Source organism: Stegostoma tigrinum, chromosome 10, assembly GCF_030684315.1.
Source record: "Stegostoma tigrinum isolate sSteTig4 chromosome 10, sSteTig4.hap1, whole genome shotgun sequence".
Lineage (NCBI taxonomy): Eukaryota > Metazoa > Chordata > Chondrichthyes > Orectolobiformes > Stegostomatidae > Stegostoma > Stegostoma tigrinum.
The window spans coordinates 40,876,251-40,895,825 of NC_081363.1; the positions used below are offsets into that span (position 1 = coordinate 40,876,251).

The following is a 19,575-nucleotide window of genomic DNA, read 5'->3' on the forward strand; positions in this document are numbered from 1 at the left end:
GTGTCATTTTTCAGCAGATTCTCTATCATTAGGTGACTACAGTTAGCATGCTTAAAATGGTCGCACCAAGTTTGAGTGCCCATTAATTTAGCTCACATTTCTTCAAGAGCTGCTAGAATTTTCCTGCCTAAGAGAACCTGATCCTTTTTCATAGATTGCTCTCTTGATTATCCTAAATGCCTAGAAGCTCTGGTATCAGAAACCATGATTCTGACCCAGATTAGAAAATTTGGACCATGGTTTGATAAGGGAGAAGCACACCAGATCTTATTGACAATAAAATTAGGTAGGATTATCAGGTATATTTCTTGATTAAGGAAGATATATTACATGCATGAGATAACAAAGATTAATTATTGACTTGTTTGTTGGCATTGTAGGTTAAAATTATAAGTTTTTTTTGCTTTTTATTCTGTTTACAGTTTATCTAAGACACAGAAAAGGATTGTATATACTGTTCTTGAACATTTGCCTCAGCTGGACTCATGTAACATGACCACAGAAAATTGGGCTAAAATCGTGATTGATGTTGAGACTTGGGTCAAGCATTTAAGTGAAGAGGATTTTAAAGATAAATGAAAGCTGACACAAGTAATATAAAGGCCTAAAATTCCTGGCGTGAAGGACTGCACTTCAGACAAATTTCTTGCCATTGGATGTGAATTTTGGTCTGAATTGTATATCTGCCCAAGTTGAATTCTGCTGTCTGAAAACTTGAATGACCGATGGAAGGGGTCTCTCAATTTTGCAATTACTCCTTCATTGCATCTGTAGTTTTTGACAGTGGTGGTGGGGAGTGTTGCTAAATGCATTGTTCCCTTGTTACATACAAGTTTTGTTTCTGGCAGATCCTATAAGTGGTAACGGGGCCATGATTTCTGTACTGGGCCTTCCATCAAAGGCAATCCACCCCAGAGCAATCAATAATCTTTAAGTCGGTAGGATGTTACCAATCTTAGGCACTTTCTTTATCAGTTAGAACAAAGCGCCTGAGCCACAATCATTAGATTCCAAAACTCATTCTATAGGTTTATCTTTGTACTCTTGAACGTTCTATTCCATCTTTGCTAACTGCAAATACATTGAAGTTAATGATTTGGTATCACTAGAATCAGACAAGACCATGAGACGTAGGAGCAGAAGTAGATCATTCTGCCCATCAAGCCTGCTCCACAATTCAAGATCATGGCTGATCTGATAAGCCTTGACTCCACTTTCCTGCCTTTTCGCCATATATCTCAATTCCCTTGCTGATTTTAAAAATCCATCTAACTCAATATTGAGTATACTAAATGAACGAGGCACAACAGCCCTTTCTAGTAAAGAATTCCACAGAGTCATAATCCTTCAAAGAAGTTCCTCCTCCATCTTTAACATAAATGTGCAAACCCCTAACTCTGAGATTATGCTCTCTTGTCTCTTAATTAAGCAGAAACAACCTTTCTATATTTATCCAGTCAAGTTCTTTAAGAATCTTGTATATTTCAAAAAAAGGTAAAATGGACAAGATCTCAGTACAATATGTACATTTCAGAAAAGCTGTTTCTTTGTTTTTTTTTTAATTGCAGTAATCACATTTTAGTACCATATTGGCTACTTAATGCATTATGTTGAATTTACAAAGAACAGCACAGGAACAGTGCTTTGACCCACCAAGCCTGCACTGACCCGTTTCTAAACTAAAGATCTTTTGCCTCAATGCAGTCTATCCATCTGTTCCTTACCTATTAATGTGTCTGTCAAAATGCCTCTGAAATGTTATCATTGTACCTGCTTTCACAACCTTTTGTCAGTGCATTCCAGGCACTTAGTACCCTTGGTATAAAAAAACTTACCTTTCATAGCTCCTTTAAACTTTCCCTGTTTACTATCTGTCCTAATAATTGACATTTTTACCCTAAGGAAAAAAAACTGACTATCTACTCTCTCTATGCTTCTCAAAATTTTGTAAACCTCTGTCAGGTTGCATCGCCCACCCAACTAAGTCCCTCCAGCATCTAACATTCAAGTAAAAATGAACTAAATTTGTCTAATCTCTTTTCATAGCTAATATCCTCCAAAAAAGCAACATCCTAGCAAACTATTTCTGTACCCTTTTCAAGGTCTCCACATCCTTCTGATAATGTAGCAACCAGGACTGTAAGCTATATTCCAAATGTAGCCTAACTAAAGTTCTTTACAGCCATGACATGGCTTGCTAATTTTTATACTCGATGTCCCATCTGATGAAGGCAAGCATACCATATGCCTTCTTGACTACCTTAGCCACTTATTTTGCCACTTACAGGGAACTGTGGACCTATTCACCTAGATCCCTCTGTCCATACTTGTATGGACTCTGCCATTCACTGTATGGTTCCGTCCTGCATTAGAACTTCTCAGAAGCATCACTTTGCATTTGTCTGTATTAAATTCTATCAGCCCTTTCTCCACCTCAGTCTCCAGCCTAAGTATACCCTGCTGCATTCTCTGGCAATCCTCCTCCCTGTCCGCAGCTCTCCCAACCTTTGCGTCATCTGCAAAAGTACTAACTTTGGCTCTGGTTGCCATGGTGTAATGATAAGAGCACTAGTTTCAGAACCCTATGGTACAAGTTCAAACTTAGGTGTAGCCTTCTTGAAGCGAGTACCAACCTTGGCAAGTCTTGTTTTCGTCATTACAAAACTGAGACTTTTAGTGGGCTTATTTGCTAGTCAGGGTAGAAACGAAAGAGAAGGCATGATAAATGAATGGCTTGAGAGATGGTGCAGGAGGGAGGCGTTCAGATTTTTGCGACATTGGGACCGGTTCTGGGGGAGGTGGGACTATTACCAACTGGGCAGGACTGTAACCAATGTCCTAGGGGCTGCTTTTAGCTAATACTGTTGGGGAGGGTTTAAACTAATGTCACAGGGGAATGGGAGCCAAATGAGGTTGGTGGACAGTAAGGAGGTAGTAACTGAAGCCTGTAAGAAACTAGAGAATGAAGTCAGAGTGACTAAGGGGAAGAGTAGGCAGAGAGCAGATGATGAACACAGAGGGACAGGTGGTCTGAGGCACATTTGTTTCAATGCAAGAAGTGCAGTAGGTAAGACAGATGAACTTAGGGCTTGGATTAGTACCTGAGAGTGATGTTATTGCTATTACTGAGACTTGGTTGAGGGAAGGGCAAGATTGGAAACCAAATATTTCAGAATATAAATGCTTCAGGCAGGATAGAGAGGGAGGTAAAAGGGGTGGAGGAGTTGCATTACTGGTCAAAGAGCTGTGCTGAAGGAGAGCACTATGGAGAACTTGAGCAGTGAGGCAATATGGGCAGCGCTCAGAAATAGGAAGGGTGCAGTAACAATGTTGGGGCTGCACTACAGTGAGTGTGAGATAGAGGCACAAATATGTAGACAGAATATAGAAAGATGTAGGAGCAACAGGGTGGTGACGCTGGGAGATTTTAATTTTCCCAACATTGACTGGGATTCACTTAGTGTTTAGGGGTTTAGATGGAGAAGAATTTGTAAGGAGCATCCAGGAGCGTTTTCTAGAGCAGTATGCAAATAGCCCAACTCAGGAAGGGGCCATATGGACCTGGTCTTGGGGAATGAGCTCAGCCATGTGGTTGAAATTTCAGTAGGGGATTACTTTGGGAATAGTGATCACAATTCTATTAGTTTTAGAATACTGATAGACAAAGACAAGAGGTTCTAAAGGAACAGTGCTGAATTGGGGGAAGGCCAACAACAGCAAAATTTGACAGGAGCTTGGGAATGTGGATTGTGAGTAGCAGTTGGAAGGTAAATCCACATTTGATATGTGGGAAGCTTTTAAAGAGGTTGATTAGAGTGCAGGACAGACATGTCCCTGTGAAAATGAGGGATAGAAAAGGCAAGATTAGGGAACCATGGATAACATCCTCGGTGTTGCCCAGCATATCAAAACAAAAGATAAAGCTGATGGTCAGTCTCGACCTTCTGAGGTCATCAGTATCACAGATGGTAATCTTCAACCAACTTAATTCACTATTTGTGGTATTAAGAAATAGTTGGTTGCACTGGAACTGCACAACCTATGAGGCATGGCAATATTCTGGTAATAGTACTGAAGACTTTGCTCCAGAACTTGCAGCACCACGAGCCAAGCTGTTCCAGTATGTCTACAACATGGGTACCAACATGATCATGTAGAAAATTGCTCAGGTATTCCCTGTGTAAGAAGAGTATGTCAAATTCAACCCAGCTAATTACTACTTCATTAGTCCACTCTTGATAATCAGTAAAGGGATCAAAGTATCACCAGTAGTGCTATCAAGTTGCACCTCAGCAGTAACCTGCTGAGTAATATGAAGATTTGGTTCCACCAGGGCTGCTAAGCTCTTGACTTCATTATAGCCTTGTTTCAACATGGACAACAGAGCTGAATTCCAAAAGAAAGATGAGAATGACTGACTGCCTTGACCAAGTTAGGCATCTCAGAGCTCTAGCAGAACTGAAGGGAATGGAAATCTGGAGATACCTCTCTGGTAGGAATCATACCAGGCATAAAGAAGAATGATTGATTGCAGTGGTTGGAGATGAGTAATTTCAGCTCCAGGTCATCTCTGCAGGAATTCTTCAGGTTCGTGTTCTTAGCCCAACTATCTTCGGCTAGTTTACCTTCATTCCATCTGAAGACTGTGCAGTGTTCAGCACTATATTTATGACTCTCCAGATGCTGAAATAGTTCGTGCCCGAGTGTACCGGGACCTGGACAATTTCCAGGCTTGGGTTAACAAGTGGCAAGTAGCATTCATGCTATACCATTGCCTGGTAATATACCAATACCATACTAACAAGAGAGAATCTAACTAGAAGGTTGGTAGTGGGTCACAAGAAAAAGTATTTGTGGATTGTCTGTGGCGTGGGTTTTTGGAGCAGCTTGTGGTGGAGCCCACTAGGGAACAGGCAATTCTGGATTAGTCATGTGTAATGAAGCAGACTTTGTAAGGGAGCTCAGGGTGAAGGAACCCTTAGGAGGCAGTGACCATAATATGATAGAATTTACTCTACAATTTGAGAGGGAGTATCTGGAATCCAATGTAGTGGTATTACTGTTCTATAAAGACAACTACAGAGGCATGAGGAGGAGCTGACCAGAATTCTCTAGGAGAGGAGGGTACCAGGCAAGACAATGGGACAGCAGTAGCAGAGTTTCTGGGAGTAATTCCGGAGACACTGCAAATATTCATTTGTCAGGGGAAAAAGAAGCATTCTAAAGGGAGGATGATGCAACCATGGCTGACAAGGGAAGTCAGGGACAGCATAAAAGTGACAAAGCATATAATGCAGTGAAAGGCAGCGGGAAAACCAGGGGCTTGGGAAGCCTACAAAAACCAAAGAGGATAACTAAAGAAATAAGAAAGGAGAAGATTAAATGAGGGTAAGCTAGCCAGTAATATAAAGCAAGCTTACAAGAGTTTATTTTGATTATAAAGGGTAAAACAGAGGCTAAGGGAGACATTGGGCTGCTGGAGAATGACTCTCCAGAGTCAATGATTGGGGGGGGTGGGGGAGAAAAAAGAAATGGCAGAGTAACTGACCAAGTACTCTGTATCAGTCTTCACAGGGGAAGACATGTGTAACATCCCAAAAATTCAAGAGTTGGTGGGCACAGAGGTGAGTATGGTTACCATCACCAAGGAGAAGATGTCAGAAAAAAATGAATGGCCCGAAGGTGGATACATCACCAGGACCAGATGGACTACACCCCAGATTTGAAGGAGATAGCTGAAGAGATAGTAAGAGGTGTTAGTGGTGATCTGTCAGGGAGGGTCCCAGAAGACTGGAAAACTGATAATGTAACCCCCCTGTTTAAGGGGGTAAGCAAAAGACAAGAAATTACAGGTCAATTAGCCTGACCTTTGGTGGCTGATAAAATTTTGGAGTCCATTGTGAAGGATGAGATTTCTGAGTACTTGGAAGTGCATGGTAAAACAAGGCAAAGTCAGCATGATTTCTTCAAGGGGAGGTCATGCCTGACAAATCTGTTAGGATTGTTTGAGTAGGTAATGAGCAGGTTAGACAAAGGAGGACCAATGAATGGTAATTACTTGGACTTCTAGAAGGCCTTTGACAAGGTTTTGCAGAGGAGGCTGCTCAGTAAGATAAGGCCCCATAATGTTAGAGGCAAGGTACTAGCATGGATAGAAGATTGCTTTCTGGCAGGGAACCAGAGAATGGGGATAAAATGGTCCTTTTCAGGGTGACAGCTAGTGATTAATGGAGTTTGGCGAGGGTCAGTTTTGGGACCACAACTTTTCACTTTACATGATAATGATCTAGGTGAAGGAAATGAGGGCATTCTGGCTAAGTTTGAGGATTATATAAAGATAGGTGGAGAGACAGTACTGAGGAAGTGGGGAGGCTTAAGAATTTAGACCGGTTAGGAGAAGGACAAAGAAGTAGCAGATGGAATGCAATGTGGTAGGAAGAGTAGAGGCATAGACTATTTTCTAAATGGGGATGAAATTCAGAAATCTGAAGTGTAAAGGGACTTGGGAGTCCTAGTCCAGGATTTTCTTAAGGCAAACATGCAGGGTGAGTCGGTAGTTAGGAAAGTAAATGCAATGTTTGCACTTGTATCAAGAGAATTAGATTTCAAATGCAGGGATGTACTTCTGAGGCTTTATGCAGCTTTGTCAGACCATGTTTAGACCATTGTGAGCAATGTTGGGCCCTGTATCTCAGGAAGGATGTACTGGTCCTGGAGCGGGTCCAGAAAAGTTTCATTAACATATGAGGAACATTTGAAGACTCTTGGTCTATACTCGATGGAGTTTAGAAGGATGAGGGGGCATCTATTTGAAACACAGAATACTGAAAGGCCTGAATAGAGTGGACGTTGGGAAGATGATACAAAGATAGTTGATCTATGAAATAGGACTAAGTCAGTTGGAATGTTTGGTTGGCACAGATGAGTTGCACCAAAGGGTCTGTTTTTTTATATTTATAAAATGGGCAGCTCAGTGGTTAGAACTGCTGCCCCTCAGCGCCAGCAAACCAGGTTCAATTCCCCCCCCCCCCCCCCCCCCCCCCCCCCCCCACCGCGCCGCCCCGGGCGACTGTCTGTGTGGAGTTTGCACATTCTCCGTCTGTGTGGGTTTCCTCCCAGGTGCTCTTGTTTCCTCCCACAGTCCAAAGATGTGCAGGCTGGGTAAACTGGCCATGCCAAATTGCTCAGTGTTCAGAGATGTGTAGATTAGGTGGGTTACAGGGGAATGGATCTAGGTGGTATATTCTGAGGTTCAGTGTGGACTTGTTGGGCTGAAGGGCCTGTTTCCACACTCTATGTGGAATTCTGTGACAGGTGAAATTGTGAAATGAGCAAAGAGGAAAAAGGAAGCATACACAAGGTCTAGGCAGCTGAAAACAGACAGCTTTGTAAGAATATCGGGAAAGTAAGATCAATTTTAAACAAGGAATTAAGAGGGCTAAAAGGGGTCATGAAATATCTTTAGCAAACAGGGTTAAGGGAAAATCCCAAAGCCTTTTATTCATTCAGAACAAGAGGGTAACTAGAGAAAGTGTTGGCCCACTCAAGGACAAAGGAGGGAAGTTATGTGAGGAGTCAGAGAATGAGTGAGATTCTTAATGAGTACTGTTGGTTTTCACTGAGGAGAGGGACATGATGGATGTTGAGATTAGGGATAGATGTTTGATTACTCTAGGTTAAATCAGCATAAGGAGGGAGGAAGTGTTGGGTATTTAGAAGGCATTAGGGTGGACAAGTCTCCAAGCCCAGATGGGATCTGTCCCAAGTTGCTGAGGGAAGCAAGAGAATATAGCTGGTGCCTTAACAGAGATCTTTGCAGCATCCTTGAGTATGGGTGAAGTCCCAGAGGACTAGATAATTGCTAACGTTGTCCCATTGTTTAAGAGGGGTAGCAAGGATAATCCAGGAAATTATAGACTGGTGAGCCTGACTTCAGTGGTGGGGCAACTGCTGGAGAAGATACTGAGGGATAGGATCGATTTACATTTGGAAGAAAATGGGCTTATTAGTGATAGACAGCATGGTTTTGTGCAGGGAAGGTCATGTCTTACTTGACAGAATTCTTTGAGGAAGGACAAAGTTGATACATGAGGGAAAGGCTATAGATATTTTATATATATTGACTTCAGTAAGGTGTTTGATAAATTTCCCCATGGTAAGCAGATGGAGAAAATGAAGTCGCATGGCGTCCTGGGTGTACTAGCTAGATGGATAGAGAACTAGCTGGGCAACAGGAGACAAAGTTGTAGTGGAAGGGAGTTTCTCAAAATGGAGAACTGTGACCAGTGGTGATCCACAGGGATCCGTGTTAGGACCACTGTTTGTGACATACAAAAATGATCTGGAGGAAGGTATAGATGGTCTGATTAGCCAGTTTGTAGATGACACTAAGATTGGTGGAGGAGCAGATAGTGAAGGGGACTGTCAGCGAATGCAGCAGAATATAGATAGATTGGAGAGTTGGGTGGAGAAATGGCAGATGGAGTTCAATCCAGGCAAATGTGAGGTGATGCATTTTGGAAGATCCAATTCAAGAGCAAACTACACAGTAAATGGAAAAGCCCTGGGGAAAATTGTTGCACAGGAAGATCTGTGTTCAGGTCCACTGTATCCTGAAGATGGCAATGCAGGTGTATAGAGTGATCAAGAAGGCATACGGCATGCTTTTATTCATCAGACAGGGTATTGATTACAAGAATTGGCAGGTCATGTTATAGTTGTATAGGACTCTGGTTCGACCACATTTGGAATACTTATTGAGTTCTTTGAGAAGGTGACCAAACAGGTGGATGAAGGTAAAGCAGTTAATGTGGTGTATATGGATTTCAGTAAAGCATTCAATAAGGTTCTCCACGGTAGGCTATTGCAGAAAATACGGAGGTAGGGATTGAGGATGATTTAGCAGTTTGGATCAGAAATTGGCTAGCTGTAAGAAGACAGGGTGGTGGTTTTTGGGAAATGTTCATCCTGGAGTTCAGTTACTAGTGGTGTACTGCAAGGATCTGTTGGGGCCACTGCTGTTTTGTCATCTTTATAAATGACCTGGATGAGTGCGTAGAAGAGATAATGGGAACTGCAGATGCTGGAGAATCCAAGATAACAAAGTGTGAAGCTGGATGAACACAGCAGGCCAAGCAGCATCTTAGGAGCACAAAAGCTTATTCAATATCACTAACAGATATCAATGTTGTCAGCTACAGACCCACCTCTCTCTGCTTCTGTGTATCTGCAGTTATTTAGCTATGGAAGGCACAGTACCTGAACATATTGCAATACACTTACTGACACTTTGCCACTAGTTTGCAACACAAAGTGGCTCACAATTGTAGACAAAACCACTGAATTGGCAGGTGATAAGCAGACCACTATCTCCTGAGACTTCTTGAGGAGATGGTGCTGCACCTAATGGGTCAGCTACAACTAAACTCATTGAGTCCTGTGCTGCTGAGAACATTGAGAATAGTAGTACATTCCTACTCCTCTCAAATTCCACTTTGCCCTACAATCTGAAATGCAAGTTGCAAGTACTATGACCATGCATGTACCTCCTATTTTCTATTCCTCTGATCTTCACGTAGCTGAATATTCCCCACCTACATTTTGCTTTCAGATACTAAAATTGTATAGTGATTGCAGGTTCACCATGGTTGAGTGCAACGCCAAACCTTTGATGAAAATATACTGTCACTTAATCTAAAGTTACAACCACCAGTTCAGAGATTGGCAAAGTGGGAGCTTTAAAAGGTAGAATAAAATTAGGATCAGTATAAGATGAGTAATTGAGCACAAATGGGTGACAAAACCACATCAACCAGAAAATGTTTCACCATATTCAGTAGATTTCATGGTGGTACTGAACACAAATGAAGAAGCAATTGTCTCTGCTTCTAAAGTGCCCTTGGAAGTGTCTCAAGTGATGGCTTTGTTTTTGTGTAGCATTTGGCTCTTTAGTTATTGTGGCTAACTTCTGTGATATCGAAATGTTTATGTTCAGTTTGTCAGGGCTAATTGCATGATGCTAATTGTCTTTGGTCAGCATTTGAACCTTAACTCTGATGCATGTCCAATGGACAGAGAAATGATTGCAAAATAAATGAATCTACGTTTTGCAAGCTCATGCTTCATGTTCCTTCAATGTCAGTGTCCAGCTGATGTGGAGGCCACACTTTTTTGTCCATCAAACTTACACTGACTCAGCCCATTCTGGGCAGTGCACAGATGCTTTTCATTTGCAGTTAGCATCTGGTGAACAGCAAGTGCTATCAGGGAAGGCAGCATGTGGTCAACACTGTCAGTACCAAGCTCCACCTGGTCACCAGGTATCAGCCATTCGGTCTCTGTCTGCTTTTACTTCACACAACCTCAGCAGCACATTTCTATTTGTTCCCCCACCATGTGGTGACCCACCATGTTTAACATCATCTCCAACTTTCTTCTGCTGCTTGAGCCCTGACACATGATGTCCACCATGATCGTGTGTGCAGAGTCATTGGCAAGCCACAGTGGTCATTGCCAATAACCCCAGTGACTACAGCCTACTCTTTGGATTGTACTGAAATATATGTCCTGAATATGATTACCCCCCAGCATAGGACAAACTTTGGTCAAACACCTGGACTGTATGTGGACACTTCCATTGACTGCACTGGGACAACCTCGCTTGATGTGACTGCAGATTATTCCTCTTGCTTAGACTTTCAAACATGGCCATTTGTATGAAACTCATGTTTGTGATTACTGTGCAGGCAGTTGGCACTTGTGACAGGTATAAGATTTGAAAAGCACAGCACTAAAGAGCAATGCAAGCCTTTGAACTGTGCCAGTTCCTTTTAACATTCCACTCATAATTTCTATTTAGTACAAAGATATAAACTTAAATTCATTTAATTACTGTTCTAGCTAATGGGCTGGTTAGTTCATTTGGCTAAATGATGAGCTTGCGGTTCAGAATACTGAAAATAGCATGGGTTTGATTCCAGTTCCTACTGAGGTAAAATAGGGTCCTGTTCCCTTGTCGTCCTCCTGGGAGTAGAAGACAGTGTAAAGCCACCCTCAACAAGAATAGCCCAGAAAACCGCTTTGGATAAAACATCCACAGGAAATGAATGAAGAACTAGGTTTCAGGCAGAGAAAAGATGCAATGGTGAACAAATGTGCTGGAATGAATTTGTTTATTTCCTTTATAGTCCACTGCGACACTGTTTGGAGACCAAATACAACTAAGAAATTTAATGTACAAACCAACATGAATCAGAATGTGGGATTGTTAAGGTTATTCCCAGGAATCACAGCTGCAACGGTAACTTTCCTGTTCAAACTTATTTACTGAATATTTTCTAAAGATTGAAATGTAATTAGGTTTGTACATCAAAATTAATAATGGGGATATGTAATATGTTAGTGTTTTTAAACAGTGGGACTAATGCAAAATAAAAAACCGAAAGAATTGCAGATGCTATAAATCAGGAACAAAAACAGAAGTTGCTGGAAAAGCTCAGCAGGTTTGGCAGCATCTATGAAGAAAAAAAATCAGAATTAACATTTTGGGTCTGGTGACCCTTCATCAGAACAGATGGTAGCTGGGAAAATGTCAAATAATATGCAGAAAATAGGTGGGGGGATGGGGTAATTGATATTATAAAGGATAGAGCCCAAAGTGAGAGAGAGCAGTTGGGTAGACAAAGATGTTGGTAACAATATGGCTAGGAGGGTGAATAGCTGTTAATGGGACTGTTAGTAACTAATGTTAATGTGTAATGGCAGGCTAGGCAGTAACAAGGCCTTGTGTGAGGTAGAGGGCGAGGACATAGGAGAGTTTAGGCCCTAAAGATATTGAGTCCGGAGGGCTGTAGGGTCCACAAGTGGAAAATGAGGTGTTGTTCTTCCAGCTTGCATTGAGCTGCATTGAAACGCTACAGCATTCCAGAGAGTTGGCTAGGGAACAGTGATGTGGTGAAGTGGCAGGCAACTGGAAGCTCAGGATCTTTTTGCAAGCAGCTATAGATATTCTACAAAGTGGTCACCCAGCCTACACTACGTTTCCCCCAATGTAGAGGAAACCACATTGTGAGCAGCGAATGCAGTAGACTAGATTTTGAGGGATGTGCAGGTGAAGTGTGGCTTTGCCTGGAAGGTGTGTTTGTGTCCCTGGATACTAGGGAGGGAGGAGGTAAATGGGCAGGTGTTGCACCTTTGCTGGTTATTTGAGAAGGTGCATTGGAGCTGTGGGGGGTGTTGGGAATGAAAGAAGAGTGGACCGCGGGTTCCAGACGGAACAAAAGGGAGGGGAGGGGAATGTATGTTTGCTGGTGGCATCTTGGAGGTGGCAGAAATAGTGTCTGATCTTCAGGAAGTGGATACTGGTGGGATGGTAGGTAAGGAAAAGGGGAACCCTATTGCTGTTGCAGGAGGGAAGAGAGTGGGTGAGGGTGAAATTGAGATGGGTTGGACCCTGGTGAGGCCCTGTTGACCACAGAGCTGGGGAATCGTCGGTTGAGGAAGAAGGTGGACATTCTGGAGGCTTCCTTGTCGAAGTAGGCCTTATCTGAACATATGCAACAGAGATGGAGGAACTGAGAGAATGGGATGGAATAGAAGGAAGGAGTCAGAGACCAAGTTCAAGTGAGGGCAGGGTGAAAATTAGACGTGAAATCACCTGAACATTTCCAATTCCAGACGGGATAGGGAAGCAACACTGAGAGTTGTGGGTGTGGGCTGGAATTGGACTAGAACAAGCAATCTTCCATGTACCCCACGAAGAGACAGGCATAACTGGGGCCCATGCAGGAACCCATGGCCAATCCTCTGACCTGAAGAAAATGAGAGGAGTTAAAAAGTAAATTAGAGGGTGAGGATGAGCTTGGCCAAGCAGAGGAGGGTGGTGGGTGGGATGGTTTATGCTTTTCTTCCAGGAAGAAGCAGAGAGCTCTAAGATCTTCCTCGTGGGGAATGCTGTATTAAGGTATTGCACAGCTATGATAAAGCCAAGACAGCTGGAGCCTACAACCTGGACACTTTGAACTAGTGCAAAGCGTCAGAGGAATCATGGATTGGATCTGGGACAGAAGACTGAGTCAAGGTAGGAAGAGATGAGTTCTGTGGGGCAGGAACAGCCTGAAACAGTGGGCCTGCCCAGACAGTCCTGTTTATGGATATTTGGGTGGAGGTAGAAGCAAGCTGTGCAGAGCTGGGGCCTATCAGTTTTAAGGCAGTGGGATGGGGGAGGTCACCAGATAAAATATCAGTTAACATAGTTGATACAATGGCCTGTTGTGTCATGGAGGGGTTGTGGTCCAGGGGAAGATAAGAGCAAGTATCTGAGAGTTGGTACTGAGACTCTGCAATGTAGAGGTCAGAATACTAGGCTATTATAGCACCACCCTTATCTGTAGGCTTAATAACAAAGTCAAGTTTACCCTGGAATAGACTGGCCACAAATATCTACTATAAACCCACTGACTCCCCCAGCTACCTAGTCCATATATCCTCACATCCTGCTTCCTGTAAAGACTCCATCCCATTCTCTCAGTTCCTGTGTCTCCGTCGCATATGTTCAGATGAGGCCAACTTCGATGAGGGAGCCTCCAAAACGTCCACCACCTTCCTCAACAGAGGATTGCCCAGCGATCTTGTTGATAGGGCCCTCAACACAGTCTGACCCATCTCCCTCACTGCCTCTCTTCCCTCTCAACAGCGATAGGGTTCTCCTCATCAGCATCCACATCCAGAAGATCATCAAATGCTATTTCCATCACCTCCAGTGAGACGCCACCACCAGACATATATTCCCCTCCCCGCCGTTCCCTCCGGAACACCATGCTCCACTCTTCCTTCACTCTCGATGCCCCTTCCACAGCCCCAAGGCACCTTCTCCTACAACACTTCATGTGCACTTCCCAGAATCTAGTCTACTGCATTCACTATTCACAATGCGGTTCCCTCTACATTGGGGAAATGATACATAGACTGAGTGACCACTTTGTAAAACATCTACACGGTCCAGTATCCAACCAAAGTGAGAAGAATCAAGATTTACAAAATCTGGCAACCAGAATGCAAAAATTAAGAATTTAGGTCAAAACCATTGAGTCATAATCTCACCAATAAAGGTGAAGGTAAAGTCCATCATGTTGTTCAGCTATATTAAAAATATTTGACAAAATTATGTCATCTTTATATTAATATATTGATTACACCAAATGAAGTTAGATGTATGTTTCATAAAAGTATTCTACGGACTTGCCAGAATAGCTGATCTTTGTCAAAATTCTAGAGCAAGCTTATTGCAGAACCCTGTTGTCTTACAGTTAAACCCATGTAAAACCATTTCCAAAAAGCTCACATCCTCTTGCATTGTTAAAAATGGATTTTGTCCTATGAATCATATCAATATTCTTGAATTGTTGCAGCAGTAGAATGGGCTTCCTTTTTTTTTCCATTCATTAAGTTGCTTCCTTCTGGAGCAATACTGAACAAGACCACCCTTACACCTAATGGCTGATTATTTAACTGCACCGGCAGAGATCTGGGAACAGGACACTAAGTGAGGAATAACGCATAATGAATAACGTGTTCAATAAATAAGGGGAGAAAAACAGAATTAAAGTAAAATAAAAATCATGAATTCAAAAGGAAACATCCTGGGAAAATAATTAAACCAGGACGTCAGGTATTTGGGACAGTACCAGAAGCTTCCACTGTTCACCCTTGTGTTGACATTAAAATCAAATTCCATACAGGGTGGGGTGGATGGAGACAGGCAGACATTTTACCCTAAGCCTGCTGTGAGTTTTTGGGCATTTGAAATATACATCTTGACAAAAAATGACCGGCCATCCAGCTGATATGGTCATTAGGCTCTGAACACTGGTGGGAGGACAGCTAATTGAGCCTCAATGACCAGTTACCCAATAATTGCCAATACTCTTCCCCTGAAGGAATAAAAACATTTTTCATTTTTTAGCCTTTTAAGAATAAGGGCCTCAAGTTCCTTATAGACTAACCAGGCAGGTGGCTCGAAATCCACCCACTCCTACCGTATAAATGATCCTGTACCTAGGATCTAAAACGAAATGAATGTAGACAACTTGCAGTCTTGCTGCACCATAGTTATGATGATAAGCAGGATGACCAAAGCTTCCATATCTTCACATCTATATTTATCATCCAATTTCCAGATGTACGGGTCAAATTGAAAATAATCAGGAGGCTGTGTCTGTCTGCAAATTTTAACTCCAGTCACTGATGTGAGCTTTACTACTCTTCACAAAATGAAATCATACTTTCAATTTAAATTTTGAGGCTATGCTGCTTCTGCCAGACAAGCACCACACTATTGAAAAGGATGATGAGAACACCAACAGAATGGCCTGGAGAAAATCTGCAGTTTTATCATCTCACAGTTTTATATCTAGTGGATTACAAGGGGTATTTCCTGGTGCAGGTGCATCATCAGGTCTAACAATTAAGGACAGTGATTAAATATGCAGCAGAGATGCATTGGGCAAAGGGCTGTTGTGATGCAGTGATGGTGATCCTGCCTCTGAGCCAGAAGACCTGGTTTCAATCCTACCTTTATAACATGCCTGGACAGGCTGAATAGAAAAATATCTAGACACATTGGGCATCTATTTCATTCTTTGATCGATATAATCAACATGTCAATGTGTTCTTCCAGAGATATGTAATCTTAGGGATCAGACTGAGCACGGCAATGTAAGTATCACGCAAGAAGCAATTTCTGATGTGTAACCCACTAGCATGTGTGCCATGGCCTAAACTGTTGACTGAATTTAGCCTGCTGACTTCCTTTTTTTTTTTGTAGATTTAAAAATCTGATTTTGTTTTCAAAGTATTCATGTTGTTAAAGGCTTATGTATTGAGGATTTTGAAACTGTGCCACTGCTGTTGAGTTCAGCATTGCTTTAAGGCATATGAAAGACCACTGTAGTTAAGGTCTTCCTTTCCCACTCTTGGCGACTCCCTGAGCCTGATCTAGAATATTTGCAACCTTAGAGTCATTATTGACCAAGAGATTATCTATCTGTGCAGTTGCCAGGACGGTCCAATTGGTGGAGAAGTCATGGTCAGGATAAGGCACATGGGAAGTCTGGAAAGCTAAACCGTATGTATTTTAATGCTTGGAGCTTACCTGGCAAGATAGATGAATTTAGATCACTAATCAGCAATTTGGAATATGATATTGTTACAATCGCTGTCAGTGGTAGGAAAATTATTGTAAAATGTTCTGAAGGACAGGATTAATCAGTACTTGGAAAGGTGGGGATTGATTAGGGATAATCAGTACAGACTTGTTAGAGGAAGATCCTTTCTGACTAATCTAATTGAGTTCTTTGAAAAGGTAACTCAATATATTGATAAAGATAGTACAGTTGATGTGGTTTACATGGTCTTCGGTGAGGCCACTGATAGGTCCCACATGGAAGGCTGGTCCAAAAGCTATGAACCCATGGGATCTAAGGCAGGTTGGCAAACTGGATCCAGAATTGGCTTACGAATAAGATGCAAAAAGTGATTGTGAAGGGTTGTTTTGTAATTGGAAACCTGTGATCAGTGATGCACCACCAGGATTGGTGCTGGGACCAATGCTGTTTGAAATTTTACTAATGACTTAGCTCATAATGTAGAAGGTATAATTAGTAAGTTTGCATGTGGCATGAAAATTGTTGGTGTTGTTGACAGGGTGGAAGATGGTCTCAGGCTACAGCCTGATATTAAAAAGTTGGTAAATTGGGCAGAGGAATTACAGACAGAATTTAATTCTGGTAAGTGTGAGGTAATGCATTTTGGGAGGTATAATAAGTAAAGGATAGACACAATGAATGGTAGGTCCCTAGAGACCTTTATATCCTAAAAGTATCAGTAGAGATTGACAGGGTGATGAAGAAGGCATACGGGATGCTTGCTTTCATCAGCCAGGATGTAGAATGTAAGACCTAAGAAGCCTTGTTACAACTTTATAAAACATTAGCTGGCCACAGATGGCAGACTGATTGCACTGGAGAGGGTGCAAGAGGAGATTCACCAAATGTTGCCTGGCATGACAAGTCTCGGTTAGGAGGAGAGACTGGATAGGCTAGGTTTGTTTCCCTAGGAGCAGAAGAGGCAGAGGGAGGATATAATCGAGGTATACCAAGTTATGAGAGGTGTAGATAGAGCAGATCATAAGAATCTCTTCCACATGGTAGACATATCTAAAACCAGACAGCAGAAGTGTAAGGTGAGGAGCAAGTGTTTTAGAGTTCTGAGAGAGACCTTTTTCACCCAGAGGGTAGTAGATACATGGAACATGCTACCTAGAAGGAGTGGTGACAGATACTCTGATAACATTTAAGAAGCATCTTGATCACTTAAAATGTCAGGGCACAGGCTATGGACCAATTTCAGGGAAATGGGATTAGTGTAGTTTGGTGCTTTTTTGGTTTGCATAAACATGGTAGGCCAAAGGACCTATTTCTATGCTGTTTGATGCCATGGGTCTATGACTCTATGGCTTATTAAGACCACCTATCTCCATCTCTAAAATCATCTGACTCTATACCTGTCTCAGTGCATTTCCTGAGGAAAGCCCCTTTTAAGCCGTGGTTCCTCTAGACTTGATTATTTCAGTGCATTCCCAGAGTTTTGTAATTTTTACTCCTTTTGCTGTATCATCAGTAAACCAGATGTTATACAAAATTCTGCTGCCCATGTCTTTACATGTAACAAGCCCATTCGCATATCACCTCTTCTCTTTTAAGATGTTCAAAAATTGTACCTTTTTGGCCAAACTTTGGGCCATCCTGTTGCCTCTCATGGCTTGGTGTCTAATTTCATTCAGTTGCACTTGTGTGAAGTGCCTTATGTTGTTTTATTATTATGTTAAAAGTGCTTTATAAATGTAAGTTGTTGTTGGATGTATCTTTATCAGATTTGCAACTTGCATTCAGGTAAAAGCATTTCTACGACCACTGATGGAAGGAATTGTGTTAGAGACTTACGGAATGGGGAATGCTCCAGACAATTGCCCTGAATTGTTGAACGAGTTTAAGGAAGGCATTGATCGTGGAATATTGATGATAAACTGTAGTCAGTGTCTGCAAGGCTCAGTTATGCAACAATCTTAGGCAACAGGAAAGGTGAGTCACTGTTCTACTTAATTGAGTAAAATTTCCCATTGAATTTCCAGCTCAGGTTTATTCATCTGTACATATCAGTTGCTAGGGTGCACAAGAGTAAATAATCTTTGCTGTCAGCCAATAAATATTATTGCCTGATCCTCAAAATTGATTGAATTAAAAGTTGCTTTTAGTTTATTCAATAAAGCATGGATACTTCTGCAACCTGACTATTTAACTGACTGTAATGAGCTATTCTTGGGGCTGCTGTGTCTGATGGAGTGAGGCACTGGGTAGGAGTTGAAATTGCTACCCTAGGCTGCACTGGTTTTCCAGCCCTTTAACAAAACATTGAGCTTGGCCCTTCCTTCACACCTGCCTAGATGGTGCAGGTGCAGCACTTAGCAGGAATATTACCTTCCAAAAATAAATCAAAGAATCTCTCTTTTAGTGAGGCATGTGAATGGTTAATGGAAATAGTTGGTATGATTTTAACAGCAGTTTGAGAATGGGCAGTGGCTGTGATAGACATGAGCATGCCTTCTTAGTATGTCATTGACAAGCAACCAGTATACCCCTAGGTGCTCTGTTACAGCTGGAAGGTGGGTCTTTAACTAACTCTGGACTGAACCAACATTTGATGGGGACAGTGAGGGCCAACTCTGTCAGTAAGGCAGTTAGAAGGCAGATTAAAGGAGAGCACTCTTTTATGTTTCTACTTTGCCTGTGTTTGAAGACAGAGGCATAAGGCACATCATTGAATCTATTACTCTAATTGATTTTGGACAGGCTGTAGTAGAGTACTGGTTATGTTCACTAGTTTTGTGGAACTTGTGTGATATTTATCAGTGGGTGAAAACATCAAAGTGATAGGAAACAGACTGAATAATTGGGGAGATTTTGAAGCTTGTGAAGTCCACGTTGATACCATTGGGATGCAGGGTTCCCAAGCGGAATATGTGTTGCTGTTCCTGCAACCTTCGGGTGGCATCATTGTGGCACTGCAGGAGGCCCATGATGGACATGTCGTCTGAGGAATGGGAGGGGGAGTTGAAATGGTTCACAACTGGGAGGTACATTTGTATTTTGCAAACCGAGCAGAGGTGTTCTGCAAAGTGTTCCCCAAGCCTCTGCTTGGTTTCCCCAATGACGACATGCCCATCATGGGCCTCCTGCAGTGCCACAAAGATGCCACCCGAAGGTTGCAGGAACAGCAACTCAGATTCCGCTTGGGAACCCTGCATCCCAATGGTATCAACGTGGACTTCACAAGCTTCAAAATCTCCCCTTCCCCTACTGCATCCCAAAACCAGTCCAGCCTGCCTCTGCTTCCCTAACCTGTTCTTCCTCTCTCCAATCCCTTCATCCCACCCCAAGCCGCACCTCCATCTCCTACCTACTAACCTCATCCCACCTCCTTGACCTGTCCGTCTTCCCTGGACTGACCTATCCCCTCCCT

General features: G+C 42.4%; 1 pseudogene; it reads left to right on the forward strand.

Moving 5' to 3' along the window:
- The first annotated feature begins 3,874 nt into the window (after positions 1-3,874).
- Positions 3,875-19,575, forward strand: part of LOC125455545 (60 kDa lysophospholipase-like) — an 80,730-nt pseudogene continuing 65,029 nt past the window's right edge.